This window comes from Dromaius novaehollandiae, chromosome 11 (genome assembly GCF_036370855.1).
Source record: "Dromaius novaehollandiae isolate bDroNov1 chromosome 11, bDroNov1.hap1, whole genome shotgun sequence".
NCBI classification, from domain to species: domain Eukaryota; kingdom Metazoa; phylum Chordata; class Aves; order Casuariiformes; family Dromaiidae; genus Dromaius; species Dromaius novaehollandiae.
The window spans coordinates 19,580,649-19,607,457 of NC_088108.1; the positions used below are offsets into that span (position 1 = coordinate 19,580,649).

The following is a 26,809-nucleotide window of genomic DNA, read 5'->3' on the forward strand; positions in this document are numbered from 1 at the left end:
CCTATCGATAGGCATCGATATCCATCGGCATCGATAATATCGCTGCCGATGGATATCGATGCCTATCGATAGGCAGCGTCAGCTGCCGATCTGGCGAGGCATGCATAGGTTTTGGTGTGTGGGCCGTGTTGGTGTTGGGAGGCCCCGAGGCCTATGGACATTGACCGTTTTTGGGATCGAGGGCCCTTGCGGAGCATTGATTTCCCTAGGCATTGCATGGGAAGGACACGCAGAGATAGCGAGGCCTCTCGCTCTGCATGAAAAGCAGTCGATCTGGCCAGCTCCATAGCCAGGGGCAGGCATCGATTGCGCGAGGCGTGCGTAACTATCGATGCCTATGGACAGGTGTGGCTCTCGACGGGCGTTTTAGCTTTTGGGCCGGGGCCGCTGCTGTTGTTGTTAGGCATCCAAGGAGTCTCGCCATCGATGCCTCTCGATATCGAGGGGCATCGAAGCCTGTGCAATTCCACACCTATCGATAGGCATCGATATCCATCGGCATCGATAATATCGCTGCCGATGGATATCGATGCCTATCGATAGGCAGCGTCAGCTGCCGATCTGGCGAGGCATGCATAGGTTTTGGTGTGTGGGCCGTGTTGGTGTTGGGAGGCCCCGAGGCCTATGGACATTGACCGTTTTTGGGATCGAGGGCCCTTGCGGAGCATTGATTTCCCTAGGCATTGCATGGGAAGGACACGCAGAGATAGCGAGGCCTCTCGCTCTGCATCAAAAGCAGTCGATCTGGCCAGCTCCATAGCCGGGGGCAGGCATCGATTGCGCGAGGCGTGCGTAACTATCGATGCCTATGGACAGGTGTGGCTCTCGACGGGCGTTTTAGCTTTTGGGCCGGGGCCGCTGCTGTTGTTGTTAGGCATCCAAGGAGTCTCGCCATCGATGCCTCTCGATATCGAGGGGCATCGAAGCCTGTGCAATTCCACACCTATCGATAGGCATCGATATCCATCGGCATCGATAATATCGCTGCCGATGGATATCGATGCCTATCGATAGGCAGCGTCAGCTGCCGATCTGGCGAGGCATGCATAGGTTTTGGTGTGTGGGCCGTGTTGGTGTTGGGAGGCCCCGAGGCCTATGGACATTGACCATTTTTGGGATCGAGGGCCCTTGCGGAGCATTGATTTCCCTAGGCATTGCATGGGAAGGACACGCAGAGATAGCGAGGCCTCTCGCTCTGCATGAAAAGCAGTCGATCTGGCCAGCTCCATAGCCAGGGGCAGGCATCGATTGCGCGAGGCGTGCGTAACTATCGATGCCTATGGACAGGTGTGGCTCTCGACGGGCATTTTAGCTTTTGGGCCGGGGCCGCTGCTGTTGTTGTTAGGCATCCAAGGAGTCTCGCCATCGATGCCTCTCGATATCGAGGGGCATCGAAGCCTGTGCAATTCCACACCTATCGATAGGCATCGATATCCATCGGCATCGATAATATCGCTGCCGATGGATATCGATGCCTATCGATAGGCAGCGTCAGCTGCCGATCTGGCGAGGCATGCATAGGTTTTGGTGTGTGGGCCGTGTTGGTGTTGGGAGGCCCCGAGGCCTACGGACATTGACCGTTTTTGGGATCGAGGGCCCTTGCGGAGCATTGATTTCCCTAGGCATTGCATGGGAAGGACACGCAGAGATAGCGAGCCCTCTCGCTCTGCATGAAAAGCAGTCGATCTGGCCAGCTCCATAGCCAGGGGCAGGCATCGATTGCGCGAGGCGTGCGTAACTATCGATGCCTATGGACAGGTGTGGCTCTCGACGGGCGTTTTAGCTTTTGGGCCGGGGCCGCTGCTGTTGTTGTTAGGCATCCAAGGAGTCTCGCCATCGATGCCTCTCGATATCGAGGGGCATCGAAGCCTGTGCAATTCCACACCTATCGATAGGCATCGATATCCATCGGCATCGATAATATCGCTGCCGATGGATATCGATGCCTATCGATAGGCAGCGTCAGCTGCCGATCTGGCGAGGCATGCATAGGTTTTGGTGTGTGGGCCGTGTTGGTGTTGGGAGGCCCCGAGGCCTATGGACATTGACCGTTTTTGGGATCGAGGGCCCTTGCAGAGCATTGATTTCCCTAGGCATTGCATGGGAAGGACACGCAGAGATAGCGAGGCCTCTCGCTCTGCATGAAAAGCAGTCGATCTGGCCAGCTCCATAGCCAGGGGCAGGCATCGATTGCGCGAGGCGTGCGTAACTATCGATGCCTATGGACAGGTGTGGCTCTCGACGGGCGTTTTAGCTTTTGGGCCGGGGCCGCTGCTGTTGTTGTTAGGCTTCCAAGGAGTCTCGCCATCGATGCCTCTCGATATCGAGGGGCATCGAAGCCTGTGCAATTCCACACCTATCGATAGGCATCGATATCCATCGGCATCGATAATATTGCTGCCGATGGATATCGATGCCTATCGATAGGCAGCGTCAGCTGCCGATCTGGCGAGGCATGCATAGGATTTGGTGTGTGGGCCGTGTTGGTGTTGGGAGGCCCCGAGGCCTATGGACATTGACCATTTTTGGGATCGAGGGCCCTTGCGGAGCATTGATTTCCCTAGGCATTGCATGGGAAGGACACGCAGAGATAGCGAGGCCTCTCGCTCTGCATCAAAAGCAGTCGATCTGGCCAGCTCCATAGCCAGGGGCAGGCATCGATTGCGCGAGGCGTGCGTAACTATCGATGCCTATGGACAGGTGTGGCTCTCGACGGGCATTTTAGCTTTTGGGCCGGGGCCGCTGCTGTTGTTGTTAGGCATCCAAGGAGTCTCGCCATCGATGCCTCTCGATATCGAGGGGCGTCGAAGCCTGTGCAATTCCACACCTATCGATAGGCATCGATATCCATCGGCATCGATAATATCGCTGCCGATGGATATCGATGCCTATCGATAGGCAGCGTCAGCTGCCGATCTGGCGAGGCATGCATAGGTTTTGGTGTGTGGGCCGTGTTGGTGTTGGGAGGCCCCGAGGCCTATGGACATTGACCGTTTTTGGGATCGAGGGCCCTTGCGGAGCATTGATTTCCCTAGGCATTGCATGGGAAGGACACGCAGAGATAGCGAGCCCTCTCGCTCTGCATCAAAAGCAGTCGATCTGGCCAGCTCCATAGCCAGGGGCAGGCATCGATTGCGCGAGGTGTGCGTAACTATCGATGCCTATGGACAGGTGTGGCTCTCGACGGGCATTTTAGCTTTTGGGCCGGGGCCGCTGCTGTTGTTGTTAGGCATCCAAGGAGTCTCGCCATCGATGCCTCTCGATATCGAGGGGCATCGAAGCCTGTGCAATTCCACACCTATCGATAGGCATCGATATCCATCGGCATCGATAATATCGCTGCCGATGGATATCGATGCCTATCGATAGGCAGCGTCAGCTGCCGATCTGGCGAGGCATGCATAGGTTTTGGTGTGTGGGCCGTGTTGGTGTTGGGAGGCCCCGAGGCCTATGGACATTGACCGTTTTTGGGATCGAGGGCCCTTGCAGAGCATTGATTTCCCTAGGCATTGCATGGGAAGGACACGCAGAGATAGCGAGGCCTCTCGCTCTGCATGAAAAGCAGTCGATCTGGCCAGCTCCATAGCCAGGGGCAGGCATCGATTGCGCGAGGCGTGCGTAACTATCGATGCCTATGGACAGGTGTGGCTCTCGACGGGCGTTTTAGCTTTTGGGCCGGGGCCGCTGCTGTTGTTGTTAGGCTTCCAAGGAGTCTCGCCATCGATGCCTCTCGATATCGAGGGGCATCGAAGCCTGTGCAATTCCACACCTATCGATAGGCATCGATATCCATCGGCATCGATAATATTGCTGCCGATGGATATCGATGCCTATCGATAGGCAGCGTCAGCTGCCGATCTGGCGAGGCATGCATAGGATTTGGTGTGTGGGCCGTGTTGGTGTTGGGAGGCCCCGAGGCCTATGGACATTGACCATTTTTGGGATCGAGGGCCCTTGCGGAGCATTGATTTCCCTAGGCATTGCATGGGAAGGACACGCAGAGATAGCGAGGCCTCTCGCTCTGCATCAAAAGCAGTCGATCTGGCCAGCTCCATAGCCAGGGGCAGGCATCGATTGCGCGAGGCGTGCGTAACTATCGATGCCTATGGACAGGTGTGGCTCTCGACGGGCATTTTAGCTTTTGGGCCGGGGCCGCTGCTGTTGTTGTTAGGCATCCAAGGAGTCTCGCCATCGATGCCTCTCGATATCGAGGGGCGTCGAAGCCTGTGCAATTCCACACCTATCGATAGGCATCGATATCCATCGGCATCGATAATATCGCTGCCGATGGATATCGATGCCTATCGATAGGCAGCGTCAGCTGCCGATCTGGCGAGGCATGCATAGGTTTTGGTGTGTGGGCCGTGTTGGTGTTGGGAGGCCCCGAGGCCTATGGACATTGACCGTTTTTGGGATCGAGGGCCCTTGCGGAGCATTGATTTCCCTAGGCATTGCATGGGAAGGACACGCAGAGATAGCGAGCCCTCTCGCTCTGCATCAAAAGCAGTCGATCTGGCCAGCTCCATAGCCAGGGGCAGGCATCGATTGCGCGAGGTGTGCGTAACTATCGATGCCTATGGACAGGTGTGGCTCTCGACGGGCATTTTAGCTTTTGGGCCGGGGCCGCTGCTGTTGTTGTTAGGCATCCAAGGAGTCTCGCCATCGATGCCTCTCGATATCGAGGGGCATCGAAGCCTGTGCAATTCCACACCTATCGATAGGCATCGATATCCATCGGCATCGATAATATCGCTGCCGATGGATATCGATGCCTATCGATAGGCAGCGTCAGCTGCCGATCTGGCGAGGCATGCATAGGTTTTGGTGTGTGGGCCGTGTTGGTGTTGGGAGGCCCCGAGGCCTATGGACATTGACCATTTTTGGGATCGAGGGCCCTTGCGGAGCATTGATTTCCCTAGGCATTGCATGGGAAGGACACGCAGAGATAGCGAGGCCTCTCGCTCTGCATCAAAAGCAGTCGATCTGGCCAGCTCCATAGCCAGGGGCAGGCATCGATCGCGCGAGGCGTGCGTAACTATCGATGCCTATGGACAGGTGTGGCTCTCGACGGGCGTTTTAGCTTTTGGGCCGGGGCCGCTGCTGTTGTTGTTAGGCATCCAAGGAGTCTCGCCATCGATGCCTCTCGATATCGAGGGGCATCGAAGCCTGTGCAATTCCACACCTATCGATAGGCATCGATATCCATCGGCATCGATAATATCGCTGCCGATGGATATCGATGCCTATCGATAGGCAGCGTCAGCTGCCGATCTGGCGAGGCATGCATAGGTTTTGGTGTGTGGGCCGTGTTGGTGTTGGGAGGCCCCGAGGCCTATGGACATTGACCGTTTTTGGGATCGAGGGCCCTTGCGGAGCATTGATTTCCCTAGGCATTGCATGGGAAGGACACGCAGAGATAGCGAGGCCTCTCGCTCTGCATGAAAAGCAGTCGATCTGGCCAGCTCCATAGCCAGGGGCAGGCATCGATTGCGCGAGGCGTGCGTAACTATCGATGCCTATGGACAGGTGTGGCTCTCGACGGGCATTTTAGCTTTTGGGCCGGGGCCGCTGCTGTTGTTGTTAGGCATCCAAGGAGTCTCGCCATCGATGCCTCTCGATATCGAGGGGCATCGAAGCCTGTGCAATTCCACACCTATCGATAGGCATCGATATCCATCGGCATCGATAATATCGCTGCCGATGGATATCGATGCCTATCGATAGGCAGCGTCAGCTGCCGATCTGGCGAGGCATGCATAGGTTTTGGTGTGTGGGCCGTGTTGGTGTTGGGAGGCCCCGAGGCCTATGGACATTGACCGTTTTTGGGATCGAGGGCCCTTGCGGAGCATTGATTTCCCTAGGCATTGCATGGGAAGGACACGCAGAGATAGCGAGCCCTCTCGCTCTGCATCAAAAGCAGTCGATCTGGCCAGCTCCATAGCCAGGGGCAGGCATCGATTGCGCGAGGTGTGCGTAACTATCGATGCCTATGGACAGGTGTGGCTCTCGACGGGCATTTTAGCTTTTGGGCCGGGGCCGCTGCTGTTGTTGTTAGGCATCCAAGGAGTCTCGCCATCGATGCCTCTCGATATCGAGGGGCATCGAAGCCTGTGCAATTCCACACCTATCGATAGGCATCGATATCCATCGGCATCGATAATATCGCTGCCGATGGATATCGATGCCTATCGATAGGCAGCGTCAGCTGCCGATCTGGCGAGGCATGCATAGGTTTTGGTGTGTGGGCCGTGTTGGTGTTGGGAGGCCCCGAGGCCTATGGACATTGACCATTTTTGGGATCGAGGGCCCTTGCGGAGCATTGATTTCCCTAGGCATTGCATGGGAAGGACACGCAGAGATAGCGAGGCCTCTCGCTCTGCATCAAAAGCAGTCGATCTGGCCAGCTCCATAGCCAGGGGCAGGCATCGATTGCGCGAGGCGTGCGTAACTATCGATGCCTATGGACAGGTGTGGCTCTCGACGGGCGTTTTAGCTTTTGGGCCGGGGCCGCTGCTGTTGTTGTTAGGCATCCAAGGAGTCTCGCCATCGATGCCTCTCGATATCGAGGGGCATCGAAGCCTGTGCAATTCCATACCTATCGATAGGCATCGATATCCATCGGCATCGATAATATCGCTGCCGATGGATATCGATGCCTATCGATAGGCAGCGTCAGCTGCCGATCTGGCGAGGCATGCATAGGTTTTGGTGTGTGGGCCGTGTTGGTGTTGGGAGGCCCCGAGGCCTATGGACATTGACCGTTTTTGGGATCGAGGGCCCTTGCGGAGCATTGATTTCCCTAGGCATTGCATGGGAAGGACACGCAGAGATAGCGAGGCCTCTCGCTCTGCATGAAAAGCAGTCGATCTGGCCAGCTCCATAGCCAGGGGCAGGCATCGATTGCGCGAGGCGTGCGTAACTATCGATGCCTATGGACAGGTGTGGCTCTCGACGGGCATTTTAGCTTTTGGGCCGGGGCCGCTGCTGTTGTTGTTAGGCATCCAAGGAGTCTCGCCATCGATGCCTCTCGATATCGAGGGGCATCGAAGCCTGTGCAATTCCACACCTATCGATAGGCATCGATATCCATCGGCATCGATAATATCGCTGCCGATGGATATCGATGCCTATCGATAGGCAGCGTCAGCTGCCGATCTGGCGAGGCATGCATAGGTTTTGGTGTGTGGGCCGTGTTGGTGTTGGGAGGCCCCGAGGCCTACGGACATTGACCGTTTTTGGGATCGAGGGCCCTTGCGGAGCATTGATTTCCCTAGGCATTGCATGGGAAGGACACGCAGAGATAGCGAGGCCTCTCGCTCTGCATGAAAAGCAGTCGATCTGGCCAGCTCCATAGCCAGGGGCAGGCATCGATTGCGCGAGGCGTGCGTAACTATCGATGCCTATGGACAGGTGTGGCTCTCGACGGGCGTTTTAGCTTTTGGGCCGGGGCCGCTGCTGTTGTTGTTAGGCATCCAAGGAGTCTCGCCATCGATGCCTCTCGATATCGAGGGGCATCGAAGCCTGTGCAATTCCACACCTATCGATAGGCATCGATATCCATCGGCATCGATAATATCGCTGCCGATGGATATCGATGCCTATCGATAGGCAGCGTCAGCTGCCGATCTGGCGAGGCATGCATAGGTTTTGGTGTGTGGGCCGTGTTGGTGTTGGGAGGCCCCGAGGCCTACGGACATTGACCGTTTTTGGGATCGAGGGCCCTTGCGGAGCATTGATTTCCCTAGGCATTGCATGGGAAGGACACGCAGAGATAGCGAGGCCTCTCGCTCTGCATGAAAAGCAGTCGATCTGGCCAGCTCCATAGCCAGGGGCAGGCATCGATTGCGCGAGGCGTGCGTAACTATCGATGCCTATGGACAGGTGTGGCTCTCGACGGGCGTTTTAGCTTTTGGGCCGGGGCCGCTGCTGTTGTTGTTAGGCATCCAAGGAGTCTCGCCATCGATGCCTCTCGATATCGAGGGGCATCGAAGCCTGTGCAATTCCACACCTATCGATAGGCATCGATATCCATCGGCATCGATAATATCGCTGCCGATGGATATCGATGCCTATCGATAGGCAGCGTCAGCTGCCGATCTGGCGAGGCATGCATAGGTTTTGGTGTGTGGGCCGTGTTGGTGTTGGGAGGCCCCGAGGCCTATGGACATTGACCGTTTTTGGGATCGAGGGCCCTTGCGGAGCATTGATTTCCCTAGGCATTGCATGGGAAGGACACGCAGAGATAGCGAGCCCTCTCGCTCTGCATCAAAAGCAGTCGATCTGGCCAGCTCCATAGCCAGGGGCAGGCATCGATTGCGCGAGGCGTGCGTAACTATCGATGCCTATGGACAGGTGTGGCTCTCGACGGGCGTTTTAGCTTTTGGGCCGGGGCCGCTGCTGTTGTTGTTAGGCATCCAAGGAGTCTCGCCATCGATGCCTCTCGATATCGAGGGGCATCGAAGCCTGTGCAATTCCACACCTATCGATAGGCATCGATATCCATCGGCATCGATAATATCGCTGCCGATGGATATCGATGCCTATCGATAGGCAGCGTCAGCTGCCGATCTGGCGAGGCATGCATAGGATTTGGTGTGTGGGCCGTGTTGGTGTTGGGAGGCCCCGAGGCCTACGGACATTGACCATTTTTGGGATCGAGGGCCCTTGCGGAGCATTGATTTCCCTAGGCATTGCATGGGAAGGACACGCAGAGATAGCGAGCCCTCTCGCTCTGCATCAAAAGCAGTCGATCTGGCCAGCTCCATAGCCAGGGGCAGGCATCGATTGCGCGAGGCGTGCGTAACTATCGATGCCTATGGACAGGTGTGGCTCTCGACGGGCATTTTAGCTTTTGGGCCGGGGCCGCTGCTGTTGTTGTTAGGCATCCAAGGAGTCTCGCCATCGATGCCTCTCGATATCGAGGGGCGTCGAAGCCTGTGCAATTCCACACCTATCGATAGGCATCGATATCCATCGGCATCGATAATATCGCTGCCGATGGATATCGATGCGTATCGATAGGCAGCGTCAGCTGCCGATCTGGCGAGGCATGCATAGGTTTTGGTGTGTGGGCCGTGTTGGTGTTGGGAGGCCCCGAGGCCTATGGACATTGACCGTTTTTGGGATCGAGGGCCCTTGCGGAGCATTGATTTCCCTAGGCATTGCATGGGAAGGACACGCAGAGATAGCGAGCCCTCTCGCTCTGCATCAAAAGCAGTCGATCTGGCCAGCTCCATAGCCAGGGGCAGGCATCGATTGCGCGAGGCGTGCGTAACTATCGATGCCTATGGACAGGTGTGGCTCTCGACGGGCGTTTTAGCTTTTGGGCCGGGGCCGCTGCTGTTGTTGTTAGGCATCCAAGGAGTCTCGCCATCGATGCCTCTCGATATCGAGGGGCATCGAAGCCTGTGCAATTCCACACCTATCGATAGGCATCGATATCCATCGGCATCGATAATATCGCTGCCGATGGATATCGATGCCTATCGATAGGCAGCGTCAGCTGCCGATCTGGCGAGGCATGCATAGGTTTTGGTGTGTGGGCCGTGTTGGTGTTGGGAGGCCCCGAGGCCTATGGACATTGACCGTTTTTGGGATCGAGGGCCCTTGCGGAGCATTGATTTCCCTAGGCATTGCATGGGAAGGACACGCAGAGATAGCGAGGCCTCTCGCTCTGCATGAAAAGCAGTCGATCTGGCCAGCTCCATAGCCAGGGGCAGGCATCGATTGCGCGAGGCGTGCGTAACTATCGATGCCTATGGACAGGTGTGGCTCTCGACGGGCATTTTAGCTTTTGGGCCGGGGCCGCTGCTGTTGTTGTTAGGCATCCAAGGAGTCTCGCCATCGATGCCTCTCGATATCGAGGGGCATCGAAGCCTGTGCAATTCCACACCTATCGATAGGCATCGATATCCATCGGCATCGATAATATCGCTGCCGATGGATATCGATGCCTATCGATAGGCAGCGTCAGCTGCCGATCTGGCGAGGCATGCATAGGTTTTGGTGTGTGGGCCGTGTTGGTGTTGGGAGGCCCCGAGGCCTACGGACATTGACCGTTTTTGGGATCGAGGGCCCTTGCGGAGCATTGATTTCCCTAGGCATTGCATGGGAAGGACACGCAGAGATAGCGAGCCCTCTCGCTCTGCATCAAAAGCAGTCGATCTGGCCAGCTCCATAGCCAGGGGCAGGCATCGATTGCGCGAGGTGTGCGTAACTATCGATGCCTATGGACAGGTGTGGCTCTCGACGGGCATTTTAGCTTTTGGGCCGGGGCCGCTGCTGTTGTTGTTAGGCATCCAAGGAGTCTCGCCATCGATGCCTCTCGATATCGAGGGGCATCGAAGCCTGTGCAATTCCACACCTATCGATAGGCATCGATATCCATCGGCATCGATAATATCGCTGCCGATGGATATCGATGCCTATCGATAGGCAGCGTCAGCTGCCGATCTGGCGAGGCATGCATAGGTTTTGGTGTGTGGGCCGTGTTGGTGTTGGGAGGCCCCGAGGCCTATGGACATTGACCATTTTTGGGATCGAGGGCCCTTGCGGAGCATTGATTTCCCTAGGCATTGCATGGGAAGGACACGCAGAGATAGCGAGGCCTCTCGCTCTGCATCAAAAGCAGTCGATCTGGCCAGCTCCATAGCCAGGGGCAGGCATCGATTGCGCGAGGCGTGCGTAACTATCGATGCCTATGGACAGGTGTGGCTCTCGACGGGCGTTTTAGCTTTTGGGCCGGGGCCGCTGCTGTTGTTGTTAGGCATCCAAGGAGTCTCGCCATCGATGCCTCTCGATATCGAGGGGCATCGAAGCCTGTGCAATTCCACACCTATCGATAGGCATCGATATCCATCGGCATCGATAATATCGCTGCCGATGGATATCGATGCCTATCGATAGGCAGCGTCAGCTGCCGATCTGGCGAGGCATGCATAGGTTTTGGTGTGTGGGCCGTGTTGGTGTTGGGAGGCCCCGAGGCCTACGGACATTGACCGTTTTTGGGATCGAGGGCCCTTGCGGAGCATTGATTTCCCTAGGCATTGCATGGGAAGGACACGCAGAGATAGCGAGGCCTCTCGCTCTGCATGAAAAGCAGTCGATCTGGCCAGCTCCATAGCCAGGGGCAGGCATCGATTGCGCGAGGCGTGCGTAACTATCGATGCCTATGGACAGGTGTGGCTCTCGACGGGCGTTTTAGCTTTTGGGCCGGGGCCGCTGCTGTTGTTGTTAGGCATCCAAGGAGTCTCGCCATCGATGCCTCTCGATATCGAGGGGCATCGAAGCCTGTGCAATTCCACACCTATCGATAGGCATCGATATCCATCGGCATCGATAATATCGCTGCCGATGGATATCGATGCCTATCGATAGGCAGCGTCAGCTGCCGATCTGGCGAGGCATGCATAGGTTTTGGTGTGTGGGCCGTGTTGGTGTTGGGAGGCCCCGAGGCCTATGGACATTGACCATTTTTGGGATCGAGGGCCCTTGCGGAGCATTGATTTCCCTAGGCATTGCATGGGAAGGACACGCAGAGATAGCGAGGCCTCTCGCTCTGCATCAAAAGCAGTCGATCTGGCCAGCTCCATAGCCAGGGGCAGGCATCGATTGCGCGAGGCGTGCGTAACTATCGATGCCTATGGACAGGTGTGGCTCTCGACGGGCGTTTTAGCTTTTGGGCCGGGGCCGCTGCTGTTGTTGTTAGGCATCCAAGGAGTCTCGCCATCGATGCCTCTCGATATCGAGGGGCGTCGAAGCCTGTGCAATTCCACACCTATCGATAGGCATCGATATCCATCGGCATCGATAATATCGCTGCCGATGGATATCGATGCCTATCGATAGGCAGCGTCAGCTGCCGATCTGGCGAGGCATGCATAGGTTTTGGTGTGTGGGCCGTGTTGGTGTTGGGAGGCCCCGAGGCCTACGGACATTCACCGTTTTTGGGATCGAGGGCCCTTGCGGAGCATTGATTTCCCTAGGCATTGCATGGGAAGGACACGCAGAGATAGCGAGGCCTCTCGCTCTGCATCAAAAGCAGTCGATCTGGCCAGCTCCATAGCCAGGGGCAGGCATCGATTGCGCGAGGTGTGCGTAACTATCGATGCCTATGGACAGGTGTGGCTCTCGACGGGCATTTTAGCTTTTGGGCCGGGGCCGCTGCTGTTGTTGTTAGGCATCCAAGGAGTCTCGCCATCGATGCCTCTCGATATCGAGGGGCATCGAAGCCTGTGCAATTCCACACCTATCGATAGGCATCGATATCCATCGGCATCGATAATATCGCTGCCGATGGATATCGATGCCTATCGATAGGCAGCGTCAGCTGCCGATCTGGCGAGGCATGCATAGGTTTTGGTGTGTGGGCCGTGTTGGTGTTGGGAGGCCCCGAGGCCTATGGACATTGACCATTTTTGGGATCGAGGGCCCTTGCGGAGCATTGATTTCCCTAGGCATTGCATGGGAAGGACACGCAGAGATAGCGAGGCCTCTCGCTCTGCATGAAAAGCAGTCGATCTGGCCAGCTCCATAGCCAGGGGCAGGCATCGATTGCGCGAGGCGTGCGTAACTATCGATGCCTATGGACAGGTGTGGCTCTCGACGGGCGTTTTAGCTTTTGGGCCGGGGCCGCTGCTGTTGTTGTTAGGCATCCAAGGAGTCTCGCCATCGATGCCTCTCGATATCGAGGGGCATCGAAGCCTGTGCAATTCCACACCTATCGATAGGCATCGATATCCATCGGCATCGATAATATCGCTGCCGATGGATATCGATGCCTATCGATAGGCAGCGTCAGCTGCCGATCTGGCGAGGCATGCATAGGTTTTGGTGTGTGGGCCGTGTTGGTGTTGGGAGGCCCCGAGGCCTACGGACATTGACCGTTTTTGGGATCGAGGGCCCTTGCGGAGCATTGATTTCCCTAGGCATTGCATGGGAAGGACACGCAGAGATAGCGAGGCCTCTCGCTCTGCATGAAAAGCAGTCGATCTGGCCAGCTCCATAGCCAGGGGCAGGCATCGATTGCGCGAGGCGTGCGTAACTATCGATGCCTATGGACAGGTGTGGCTCTCGACGGGCGTTTTAGCTTTTGGGCCGGGGCCGCTGCTGTTGTTGTTAGGCATCCAAGGAGTCTCGCCATCGATGCCTCTCGATATCGAGGGGCATCGAAGCCTGTGCAATTCCACACCTATCGATAGGCATCGATATCCATCGGCATCGATAATATCGCTGCCGATGGATATCGATGCCTATCGATAGGCAGCGTCAGCTGCCGATCTGGCGAGGCATGCATAGGTTTTGGTGTGTGGGCCGTGTTGGTGTTGGGAGGCCCCGAGGCCTATGGACATTGACCATTTTTGGGATCGAGGGCCCTTGCGGAGCATTGATTTCCCTAGGCATTGCATGGGAAGGACACGCAGAGATAGCGAGGCCTCTCGCTCTGCATCAAAAGCAGTCGATCTGGCCAGCTCCATAGCCAGGGGCAGGCATCGATTGCGCGAGGCGTGCGTAACTATCGATGCCTATGGACAGGTGTGGCTCTCGACGGGCGTTTTAGCTTTTGGGCCGGGGCCGCTGCTGTTGTTGTTAGGCATCCAAGGAGTCTCGCCATCGATGCCTCTCGATATCGAGGGGCATCGAAGCCTGTGCAATTCCATACCTATCGATAGGCATCGATATCCATCGGCATCGATAATATCGCTGCCGATGGATATCGATGCCTATCGATAGGCAGCGTCAGCTGCCGATCTGGCGAGGCATGCATAGGTTTTGGTGTGTGGGCCGTGTTGGTGTTGGGAGGCCCCGAGGCCTATGGACATTGACCGTTTTTGGGATCGAGGGCCCTTGCGGAGCATTGATTTCCCTAGGCATTGCATGGGAAGGACACGCAGAGATAGCGAGGCCTCTCGCTCTGCATGAAAAGCAGTCGATCTGGCCAGCTCCATAGCCAGGGGCAGGCATCGATTGCGCGAGGCGTGCGTAACTATCGATGCCTATGGACAGGTGTGGCTCTCGACGGGCATTTTAGCTTTTGGGCCGGGGCCGCTGCTGTTGTTGTTAGGCATCCAAGGAGTCTCGCCATCGATGCCTCTCGATATCGAGGGGCATCGAAGCCTGTGCAATTCCACACCTATCGATAGGCATCGATATCCATCGGCATCGATAATATCGCTGCCGATGGATATCGATGCCTATCGATAGGCAGCGTCAGCTGCCGATCTGGCGAGGCATGCATAGGTTTTGGTGTGTGGGCCGTGTTGGTGTTGGGAGGCCCCGAGGCCTACGGACATTGACCGTTTTTGGGATCGAGGGCCCTTGCGGAGCATTGATTTCCCTAGGCATTGCATGGGAAGGACACGCAGAGATAGCGAGGCCTCTCGCTCTGCATGAAAAGCAGTCGATCTGGCCAGCTCCATAGCCAGGGGCAGGCATCGATTGCGCGAGGCGTGCGTAACTATCGATGCCTATGGACAGGTGTGGCTCTCGACGGGCGTTTTAGCTTTTGGGCCGGGGCCGCTGCTGTTGTTGTTAGGCATCCAAGGAGTCTCGCCATCGATGCCTCTCGATATCGAGGGGCATCGAAGCCTGTGCAATTCCACACCTATCGATAGGCATCGATATCCATCGGCATCGATAATATCGCTGCCGATGGATATCGATGCCTATCGATAGGCAGCGTCAGCTGCCGATCTGGCGAGGCATGCATAGGTTTTGGTGTGTGGGCCGTGTTGGTGTTGGGAGGCCCCGAGGCCTACGGACATTGACCGTTTTTGGGATCGAGGGCCCTTGCGGAGCATTGATTTCCCTAGGCATTGCATGGGAAGGACACGCAGAGATAGCGAGGCCTCTCGCTCTGCATGAAAAGCAGTCGATCTGGCCAGCTCCATAGCCAGGGGCAGGCATCGATTGCGCGAGGCGTGCGTAACTATCGATGCCTATGGACAGGTGTGGCTCTCGACGGGCGTTTTAGCTTTTGGGCCGGGGCCGCTGCTGTTGTTGTTAGGCATCCAAGGAGTCTCGCCATCGATGCCTCTCGATATCGAGGGGCATCGAAGCCTGTGCAATTCCACACCTATCGATAGGCATCGATATCCATCGGCATCGATAATATCGCTGCCGATGGATATCGATGCCTATCGATAGGCAGCGTCAGCTGCCGATCTGGCGAGGCATGCATAGGTTTTGGTGTGTGGGCCGTGTTGGTGTTGGGAGGCCCCGAGGCCTACGGACATTGACCGTTTTTGGGATCGAGGGCCCTTGCGGAGCATTGATTTCCCTAGGCATTGCATGGGAAGGACACGCAGAGATAGCGAGGCCTCTCGCTCTGCATCAAAAGCAGTCGATCTGGCCAGCTCCATAGCCAGGGGCAGGCATCGATTGCGCGAGGCGTGCGTAACTATCGATGCCTATGGACAGGTGTGGCTCTCGACGGGCGTTTTAGCTTTTGGGCCGGGGCCGCTGCTGTTGTTGTTAGGCATCCAAGGAGTCTCGCCATCGATGCCTCTCGATATCGAGGGGCATCGAAGCCTGTGCAATTCCACACCTATCGATAGGCATCGATATCCATCGGCATCGATAATATCGCTGCCGATGGATATCGATGCCTATCGATAGGCAGCGTCAGCTGCCGATCTGGCGAGGCATGCATAGGTTTTGGTGTGTGGGCCGTGTTGGTGTTGGGAGGCCCCGAGGCCTATGGACATTGACCGTTTTTGGGATCGAGGGCCCTTGCGGAGCATTGATTTCCCTAGGCATTGCATGGGAAGGACACGCAGAGATAGCGAGGCCTCTCGCTCTGCATGAAAAGCAGTCGATCTGGCCAGCTCCATAGCCAGGGGCAGGCATCGATTGCGCGAGGCGTGCGTAACTATCGATGCCTATGGACAGGTGTGGCTCTCGACGGGCGTTTTAGCTTTTGGGCCGGGGCCGCTGCTGTTGTTGTTAGGCATCCAAGGAGTCTCGCCATCGATGCCTCTCGATATCGAGGGGCATCGAAGCCTGTGCAATTCCACACCTATCGATAGGCATCGATATCCATCGGCATCGATAATATCGCTGCCGATGGATATCGATGCCTATCGATAGGCAGCGTCAGCTGCCGATCTGGCGAGGCATGCATAGGATTTGGTGTGTGGGCCGTGTTGGTGTTGGGAGGCCCCGAGGCCTATGGACATTGACCGTTTTTGGGATCGAGGGCCCTTGCGGAGCATTGATTTCCCTAGGCATTGCATGGGAAGGACACGCAGAGATAGCGAGCCCTCTCGCTCTGCATCAAAAGCAGTCGATCTGGCCAGCTCCATAGCCAGGGGCAGGCATCGATTGCGCGAGGCGTGCGTAACTATCGATGCCTATGGACAGGTGTGGCTCTCGACGGGCATTTTAGCTTTTGGGCCGGGGCCGCTGCTGTTGTTGTTAGGCATCCAAGGAGTCTCGCCATCGATGCCTCTCGATATCGAGGGGCGTCGAAGCCTGTGCAATTCCACACCTATCGATAGGCATCGATATCCATCGGCATCGATAATATCGCTGCCGATGGATATCGATGCCTATCGATAGGCAGCGTCAGCTGCCGATCTGGCGAGGCATGCATAGGTTTTGGTGTGTGGGCCGTGTTGGTGTTGGGAGGCCCCGAGGCCTATGGACATTGACCGTTTTTGGGATCGAGGGCCCTTGCGGAGCATTGATTTCCCTAGGCATTGCATGGGAAGGACACGCAGAGATAGCGAGCCCTCTCGCTCTGCATCAAAAGCAGTCGATCTGGCCAGCTCCATAGCCAGGGGCAGGCATCGATTGCGCGAGGTGTGCGTAACTATCGATGCCTATGGACAGGTGTGGCTCTCGACGGGCGTTTTAGCTTTTGGGCCGGGGCCGCTGCTGTTGTTGTTAGGCATCCAAGGAGTCTCGCCATCGATGCCTCTCGATATCGAGGGGCATCGAAGCCTGTGCAATTCCACACCTATCGATAGGCATCGATATCCATCGGCATCGATAATATCGCTGCCGATGGATATCGATGCCTATCGATAGGCAGCGTCAGCTGCCGATCTGGCGAGGCATGCATAGGTTTTGGTGTGTGGGCCGTGTTGGTGTTGGGAGGCCCCGAGGCCTACGGACATTGACCGTTTTTGGGATCGAGGGCCCTTGCGGAGCATTGATTTCCCTAGGCATTGCATGGGAAGGACACGCAGAGATAGCGAGGCCTCTCGCTCTGCATGAAAAGCAGTCGATCTGGCCAGCTCCATAGCCAGGGGCAGGCATCGATTGCGCGAGGCGTGCGTAACTATCGATGCCTATGGACAGGTGTGGCTCTCGACGGGCGTTTTAGCTTTTGGGCCGGGGCCGCTGCTGTTGTTGTTAGGCATCCAAGGAGTCTCGCCATCGATGCCTCTCGATATCGAGGGGCATCGAAGCCTGTGCAATTCCACACCTATCGATAGGCATCGATATCCATCGGCATCGATAATATCGCTGCCGATGGATATCGATGCCTATCGATAGGCAGCGTCAGCTGCCGATCTGGCGAGGCATGCATAGGTTTTGGTGTGTGGGCCGTGTTGGTGTTGGGAGGCCCCGAGGCCTATGGACATTGACCGTTTTTGGGATCGAGGGCCCTTGCGGAGCATTGATTTCCCTAGGCATTGCATGGGAAGGACACGCAGAGATAGCGAGCCCTCTCGCTCTGCATCAAAAGCAGTCGATCTGGCCAGCTCCATAGCCAGGGGCAGGCATCGATTGCGCGAGGCGTGCGTAACTATCGATGCCTATGGACAGGTGTGGCTCTCGACGGGCGTTTTAGCTTTTGGGCCGGGGCCGCTGCTGTTGTTGTTAGGCATCCAAGGAGTCTCGCCATCGATGCCTCTCGATATCGAGGGGCATCGAAGCCTGTGCAATTCCACACCTATCGATAGGCATCGATATCCATCGGCATCGATAATATCGCTGCCGATGGATATCGATGCCTATCGATAGGCAGCGTCAGCTGCCGATCTGGCGAGGCATGCATAGGTTTTGGTGTGTGGGCCGTGTTGGTGTTGGGAGGCCCCGAGGCCTATGGACATTGACCGTTTTTGGGATCGAGGGCCCTTGCGGAGCATTGATTTCCCTAGGCATTGCATGGGAAGGACACGCAGAGATAGCGAGCCCTCTCGCTCTGCATCAAAAGCAGTCGATCTGGCCAGCTCCATAGCCAGGGGCAGGCATCGATTGCGCGAGGCGTGCGTAACTATCGATGCCTATGGACAGGTGTGGCTCTCGACGGGCGTTTTAGCTTTTGGGCCGGGGCCGCTGCTGTTGTTGTTAGGCATCCAAGGAGTCTCGCCATCGATGCCTCTCGATATCGAGGGGCGTCGAAGCCTGTGCAATTCCACACCTATCGATAGGCATCGATATCCATCGGCATCGATAATATCGCTGCCGATGGATATCGATGCCTATCGATAGGCAGCGTCAGCTGCCGATCTGGCGAGGCATGCATAGGTTTTGGTGTGTGGGCCGTGTTGGTGTTGGGAGGCCCCGAGGCCTATGGACATTCACCGTTTTTGGGATCGAGGGCCCTTGCGGAGCATTGATTTCCCTAGGCATTGCATGGGAAGGACACGCAGAGATAGCGAGCCCTCTCGCTCTGCATCAAAAGCAGTCGATCTGGCCAGCTCCATAGCCAGGGGCAGGCATCGATTGCGCGAGGCGTGCGTAACTATCGATGCCTATGGACAGGTGTGGCTCTCGACGGGCGTTTTAGCTTTTGGGCCGGGGCCGCTGCTGTTGTTGTTAGGCATCCAAGGAGTCTCGCCATCGATGCCTCTCGATATCGAGGGGCATCGAAGCCTGTGCAATTCCACACCTATCGATAGGCATCGATATCCATCGGCATCGATAATATCGCTGCCGATGGATATCGATGCCTATCGATAGGCAGCGTCAGCTGCCGATCTGGTGAGGCATGCATAGGTTTTGGTGTGTGGGCCGTGTTGGTGTTGGGAGGCCCCGAGGCCTACGGACATTGACCGTTTTTGGGATCGAGGGCCCTTGCGGAGCATTGATTTCCCTAGGCATTGCATGGGAAGGACACGCAGAGATAGCGAGCCCTCTCGCTCTGCATGAAAAGCAGTCGATCTGGCCAGCTCCATAGCCAGGGGCAGGCATCGATTGCGCGAGGCGTGCGTAACTATCGATGCCTATGGACAGGTGTGGCTCTCGACGGGCGTTTTAGCTTTTGGGCCGGGGCCGCTGCTGTTGTTGTTAGGCATCCAAGGAGTCTCGCCATCGATGCCTCTCGATATCGAGGGGCATCGAAGCCTGTGCAGTTCCACACCTATCGATAGGCATCGATATCCATCGGCATCGATAATATCGCTGCCGATGGATATCGATGCCTATCGATAGGCAGCGTCAGCTGCCGATCTGGCGAGGCATGCATAGGTTTTGGTGTGTGGGCCGTGTTGGTGTTGGGAGGCCCCGAGGCCTACGGACATTGACCGTTTTTGGGATCGAGGGCCCTTGCGGAGCATTGATTTCCCTAGGCATTGCATGGGAAGGACACGCAGAGATAGCGAGCCCTCTCGCTCTGCATCAAAAGCAGTTGATCTGGCCAGCTCCATAGCCAGGGGCAGGCATCGATTGCGCGAGGCGTGCGTAACTATCGATGCCTATGGACAGGTGTGGCTCTCGACGGGCGTTTTAGCTTTTGGGCCGGGGCCGCTGCTGTTGTTGTTAGGCATCCAAGGAGTCTCGCCATCGATGCCTCTCGATATCGAGGGGCATCGAAGCCTGTGCAATTCCACACCTATCGATAGGCATCGATATCCATCGGCATCGATAATATCGCTGCCGATGGATATCGATGCCTATCGATAGGCAGCGTCAGCTGCCGATCTGGCGAGGCATGCATAGGTTTTGGTGTGTGGGCCGTGTTGGTGTTGGGAGGCCCCGAGGCCTATGGACATTGACCGTTTTTGGGATCGAGGGCCCTTGCGGAGCATTGATTTCCCTAGGCATTGCATGGGAAGGACACGCAGAGATAGCGAGGCCTCTCGCTCTGCATGAAAAGCAGTCGATCTGGCCAGCTCCATAGCCAGGGGCAGGCATCGATTGCGCGAGGCGTGCGTAACTATCGATGCCTATGGACAGGTGTGGCTCTCGACGGGCGTTTTAGCTTTTGGGCCGGGGCCGCTGCTGTTGTTGTTAGGCATCCAAGGAGTCTCGCCATCGATGCCTCTCGATATCGAGGGGCATCGAAGCCTGTGCAATTCCACACCTATCGATAGGCATCGATATCCATCGGCATCGATAATATCGCTGCCGATGGATATCGATGCCTATCGATAGGCAGCGTCAGCTGCCGATCTGGTGAGGCATGCATAGGTTTTGGTGTGTGGGCCGTGTTGGTGTTGGGAGGCCCCGAGGCCTACGGACATTGACCGTTTTTGGGATCGAGGGCCCTTGCGGAGCATTGATTTCCCTAGGCATTGCATGGGAAGGACACGCAGAGATAGCGAGCCCTCTCGCTCTGCATGAAAAGCAGTCGATCTGGCCAGCTCCATAGCCAGGGGCAGGCATCGATTGCGCGAGGCGTGCGTAACTATCGATGCCTATGGACAGGTGTGGCTCTCGACGGGCGTTTTAGCTTTTGGGCCGGGGCCGCTGCTGTTGTTGTTAGGCATCCAAGGAGTCTCGCCATCGATGCCTCTCGATATCGAGGGGCATCGAAGCCTGTGCAGTTCCACACCTATCGATAGGCATCGATATCCATCGGCATCGATAATATCGCTGCCGATGGATATCGATGCCTATCGATAGGCAGCGTCAGCTGCCGATCTGGCGAGGCATGCATAGGTTTTGGTGTGTGGGCCGTGTTGGTGTTGGGAGGCCCCGAGGCCTACGGACATTGACCGTTTTTGGGATCGAGGGCCCTTGCGGAGCATTGATTTCCCTAGGCATTGCATGGGAAGGACACGCAGAGATAGCGAGGCCTCTCGCTCTGCATGAAAAGCAGTCGATCTGGCCAGCTCCATAGCCAGGGGCAGGCATCGATTGCGCGAGGCGTGCGTAACTATCGATGCCTATGGACAGGTGTGGCTCTCGACGGGCGTTTTAGCTTTTGGGCCGGGGCCGCTGCTGTTGTTGTTAGGCATCCAAGGAGTCTCGCCATCGATGCCTCTCGATATCGAGGGGCATCGAAGCCTGTGCAATTCCACACCTATCGATAGGCATCGATATCCATCGGCATCGATAATATCGCTGCCGATGGATATCGATGCCTATCGATAGGCAGCGTCAGCTGCCGATCTGGCGAGGCATGCATAGGTTTTGGTGTGTGGGCCGTGTTGGTGTTGGGAGGCCCCGAGGCCTATGGACATTCACCGTTTTTGGGATCGAGGGCCCTTGCGGAGCATTGATTTCCCTAGGCATTGCATGGGAAGGACACGCAGAGATAGCGAGGCCTCTCGCTCTGCATGAAAAGCAGTCGATCTGGCCAGCTCCATAGCCAGGGGCAGGCATCGATTGCGCGAGGCGTGCGTAACTATCGATGCCTATGGACAGGTGTGGCTCTCGACGGGCATTTTAGCTTTTGGGCCGGGGCCGCTGCTGTTGTTGTTAGGCATCCAAGGAGTCTCGCCATCGATGCCTCTCGATATCGAGGGGCATCGAAGCCTGTGCAATTCCACACCTATCGATAGGCATCGATATCCATCGGCATCGATAATATCGCTGCCGATGGATATCGATGCCTATCGATAGGCAGCGTCAGCTGCCGATCTGGCGAGGCATGCATAGGTTTTGGTGTGTGGGCCGTGTTGGTGTTGGGAGGCCCCGAGGCCTACGGACATTGACCGTTTTTGGGATCGAGGGCCCTTGCGGAGCATTGATTTCCCTAGGCATTGCATGGGAAGGACACGCAGAGATAGCGAGCCCTCTCGCTCTGCATGAAAAGCAGTCGATCTGGCCAGCTCCATAGCCAGGGGCAGGCATCGATTGCGCGAGGCGTGCGTAACTATCGATGCCTATGGACAGGTGTGGCTCTCGACGGGCGTTTTAGCTTTTGGGCCGGGGCCGCTGCTGTTGTTGTTAGGCATCCAAGGAGTCTCGCCATCGATGCCTCTCGATATCGAGGGGCATCGAAGCCTGTGCAGTTCCACACCTATCGATAGGCATCGATATCCATCGGCATCGATAATATCGCTGCCGATGGATATCGATGCCTATCGATAGGCAGCGTCAGCTGCCGATCTGGCGAGGCATGCATAGGTTTTGGTGTGTGGGCCGTGTTGGTGTTGGGAGGCCCCGAGGCCTACGGACATTGACCGTTTTTGGGATCGAGGGCCCTTGCGGAGCATTGATTTCCCTAGGCATTGCATGGGAAGGACACGCAGAGATAGCGAGGCCTCTCGCTCTGCATGAAAAGCAGTCGATCTGGCCAGCTCCATAGCCAGGGGCAGGCATCGATTGCGCGAGGCGTGCGTAACTATCGATGCCTATGGACAGGTGTGGCTCTCGACGGGCGTTTTAGCTTTTGGGCCGGGGCCGCTGCTGTTGTTGTTAGGCATCCAAGGAGTCTCGCCATCGATGCCTCTCGATATCGAGGGGCATCGAAGCCTGTGCAATTCCACACCTATCGATAGGCATCGATATCCATCGGCATCGATAATATCGCTGCCGATGGATATCGATGCCTATCGATAGGCAGCGTCAGCTGCCGATCTGGCGAGGCATGCATAGGTTTTGGTGTGTGGGCCGTGTTGGTGTTGGGAGGCCCCGAGGCCTATGGACATTGACCATTTTTGGGATCGAGGGCCCTTGCGGAGCATTGATTTCCCTAGGCATTGCATGGGAAGGACACGCAGAGATAGCGAGCCCTCTCGCTCTGCATGAAAAGCAGTCGATCTGGCCAGCTCCATAGCCAGGGGCAGGCATCGATTGCGCGAGGCGTGCGTAACTATCGATGCCTATGGACAGGTGTGGCTCTCGACGGGCATTTTAGCTTTTGGGCCGGGGCCGCTGCTGTTGTTGTTAGGCATCCAAGGAGTCTCGCCATCGATGCCTCTCGATATCGAGGGGCGTCGAAGCCTGTGCAATTCCACACCTATCGATAGGCATCGATATCCATCGGCATCGATAATATCGCTGCCGATGGATATCGATGCCTATCGATAGGCAGCGTCAGCTGCCGATCTGGCGAGGCATGCATAGGTTTTGGTGTGTGGGCCGTGTTGGTGTTGGGAGGCCCCGAGGCCTATGGACATTGACCGTTTTTGGGATCGAGGGCCCTTGCGGAGCATTGATTTCCCTAGGCATTGCATGGGAAGGACACGCAGAGATAGCGAGCCCTCTCGCTCTGCATCAAAAGCAGTTGATCTGGCCAGCTCCATAGCCAGGGGCAGGCATCGATTGCGCGAGGCGTGCGTAACTATCGATGCCTATGGACAGGTGTGGCTCTCGACGGGCGTTTTAGCTTTTGGGCCGGGGCCGCTGCTGTTGTTGTTAGGCATCCAAGGAGTCTCGCCATCGATGCCTCTCGATATCGAGGGGCGTCGAAGCCTGTGCAATTCCACACCTATCGATAGGCATCGATATCCATCGGCATCGATAATATCGCTGCCGATGGATATCGATGCCTATCGATAGGCAGCGTCAGCTGCCGATCTGGCGAGGCATGCATAGGTTTTGGTGTGTGGGCCGTGTTGGTGTTGGGAGGCCCCGAGGCCTATGGACATTGACCGTTTTTGGGATCGAGGGCCCTTGCGGAGCATTGATTTCCCTAGGCATTGCATGGGAAGGACACGCAGAGATAGCGAGCCCTCTCGCTCTGCATCAAAAGCAGTTGATCTGGCCAGCTCCATAGCCAGGGGCAGGCATCGATTGCGCGAGGCGTGCGTAACTATCGATGCCTATGGACAGGTGTGGCTCTCGACGGGCGTTTTAGCTTTTGGGCCGGGGCCGCTGCTGTTGTTGTTAGGCATCCAAGGAGTCTCGCCATCGATGCCTCTCGATATCGAGGGGCGTCGAAGCCTGTGCAATTCCACACCTATCGATAGGCATCGATATCCATCGGCATCGATAATATCGCTGCCGATGGATATCGATGCGTATCGATAGGCAGCGTCAGCTGCCGATCTGGCGAGGCATGCATAGGTTTTGGTGTGTGGGCCGTGTTGGTGTTGGGAGGCCCCGAGGCCTATGGACATTGACCGTTTTTGGGATCGAGGGCCCTTGCAGAGCATTGATTTCCCTAGGCATTGCATGGGAAGGACACGCAGAGATAGCGAGGCCTCTCGCTCTGCATCAAAAGCAGTCGATCTGGCCAGCTCCATAGCCAGGGGCAGGCATCGATTGCGCGAGGCGTGCGTAACTATCGATGCCTATGGACAGGTGTGGCTCTCGACGGGCGTTTTAGCTTTTGGGCCGGGGCCGCTGCTGTTGTTGTTAGGCATCCAAGGAGTCTCGCCATCGATGCCTCTCGATATCGAGGGGCATCGAAGCCTGTGCAATTCCACACCTATCGATAGGCATCGATATCCATCGGCATCGATAATATCGCTGCCGATGGATATCGATGCCTATCGATAGGCAGCGTCAGCTGCCGATCTGGCGAGGCATGCATAGGTTTTGGTGTGTGGGCCGTGTTGGTGTTGGGAGGCCCCGAGGCCTATGGACATTGACCGTTTTTGGGATCGAGGGCCCTTGCGGAGCATTGATTTCCCTAGGCATTGCATGGGAAGGACACGCAGAGATAGCGAGCCCTCTCGCTCTGCATCAAAAGCAGTCGATCTGGCCAGCTCCATAGCCAGGGGCAGGCATCGGTTGCGCGAGGCATGCGTAACTATCGATGCCTATGGACAGGTGTGGCTCTCGACGGGCATTTTAGCTTTTGGGCCGGGGCCGCTGCTGTTGTTGTTAGGCATCCAAGGAGTCTCGCCATCGATTGCCTCTCGATATCGAGGGGCATCGAAGCCTGTGCAATTCCACACCTATCGATAGGCATCGATATCCATCGGCATCGATAATATCGCTGCCGATGGATATCGATGCCTATCGATAGGCAGCGTCAGCTGCCGATCTGGCGAGGCATGCATAGGTTTTGGTGTGTGGGCCGTGTTGGTGTTGGGAGGCCCCGAGGCCTATGGACATTGACCGTTTTTGGGATCGAGGGCCCTTGCGGAGCATTGATTTCCCTAGGCATTGCATGGGAAGGACACGCAGAGATAGCGAGCCCTCTCGCTCTGCATCAAAAGCAGTCGATCTGGCCAGCTCCATAGCCAGGGGCAGGCATCGATTGCGCGAGGCGTGCGTAACTATCGATGCCTATGGACAGGTGTGGCTCTCGACAGGCGTTTTAGCTTTTGGGCCGGGGCCGCTGCTGTTGTTGTTAGGCATCCAAGGAGTCTCGCCATCGATGCCTCTCGATATCGAGGGGCGTCGAAGCCTGTGCAATTCCACACCTATCGATAGGCATCGATATCCATCGGCATCGATAATATCGCTGCCGATGGATATCGATGCGTATCGATAGGCAGCGTCAGCTGCCGATCTGGCGAGGCATGCATAGGTTTTGGTGTGTGGGCCGTGTTGGTGTTGGGAGGCCCCGAGGCCTATGGACATTGACCGTTTTTGGGATCGAGGGCCCTTGCGGAGCATTGATTTCCCTAGGCATTGCATGGGAAGGACACGCAGAGATAGCGAGCCCTCTCGCTCTGCATCAAAAGCAGTCGATCTGGCCAGCTCCATAGCCAGGGGCAGGCATCGATTGCGCGAGGCGTGCGTAACTATCGATGCCTATGGACAGGTGTGGCTCTCGACAGGCGTTTTAGCTTTTGGGCCGGGGCCGCTGCTGTTGTTGTTAGGCATCCAAGGAGTCTCGCCATCGATGCCTCTCGATATCGAGGGGCGTCGAAGCCTGTGCAATTCCACACCTATCGATAGGCATCGATATCCATCGGCATCGATAATATCGCTGCCGATGGATATCGATGCGTATCGATAGGCAGCGTCAGCTGCCGATCTGGCGAGGCATGCATAGGTTTTGGTGTGTGGGCCGTGTTGGTGTTGGGAGGCCCCGAGGCCTATGGACATTGACCGTTTTTGGGATCGAGGGCCCTTGCGGAGCATTGATTTCCCTAGGCATTGCATGGGAAGGACACGCAGAGATAGCGAGGCCTCTCGCTCTGCATCAAAAGCAGTCGATCTGGCCAGCTCCATAGCCAGGGGCAGGCATCGATTGCGCGAGGCGTGCGTAACTATCGATGCCTATGGACAGGTGTGGCTCTCGACGGGCATTTAGCTTTTGGGCCGGGGCCGCTGCTGTTGTTGTTAGGCATCCAAGGAGTCTCGCCATCGATGCCTCTCGATATCGAGGGGCGTCGAAGCCTGTGCAATTCCACACCTATCGATAGGCATCGATATCCATCGGCATCGATAATATCGCTGCCGATGGATATCGATGCCTATCAATAGGCAGCGTCAGCTGCCGATCTGGCGAGGCATGCATAGGTTTTGGTGTGTGGGCCGTGTTGGTGTTGGGAGGCCCCGAGGCCTATGGACATTGACCGTTTTTGGGATCGAGGGCCCTTGCAGAGCATTGATTTCCCTAGGCATTGCATGGGAAGGACACGCAGAGATAGCGAGCCCTCTCGCTCTGCATCAAAAGCAGTCGATCTGGCCAGCTCCATAGCCAGGGGCAGGCATCGATTGCGCGAGGCGTGCGTAACTATCGATGCCTATGGACAGGTGTGGCTCTCGACAGGCGTTTTAGCTTTTGGGCCGGGGCCGCTGCTGTTGTTGTTAGGCATCCAAGGAGTCTCGCCATCGATGCCTC

The 26,809-nt window shown here is 56.6% G+C and overlaps 1 long non-coding RNA gene across 1 annotated transcript in view; it reads left to right on the forward strand.

Annotated features, from left to right (window-relative positions):
- The window catches only part of LOC135329559 (uncharacterized), a 161,186-nt gene that overhangs the window by 73,598 nt on the left and 60,779 nt on the right, over nt 1-26,809 (forward strand). The window lies entirely within an intron of this gene.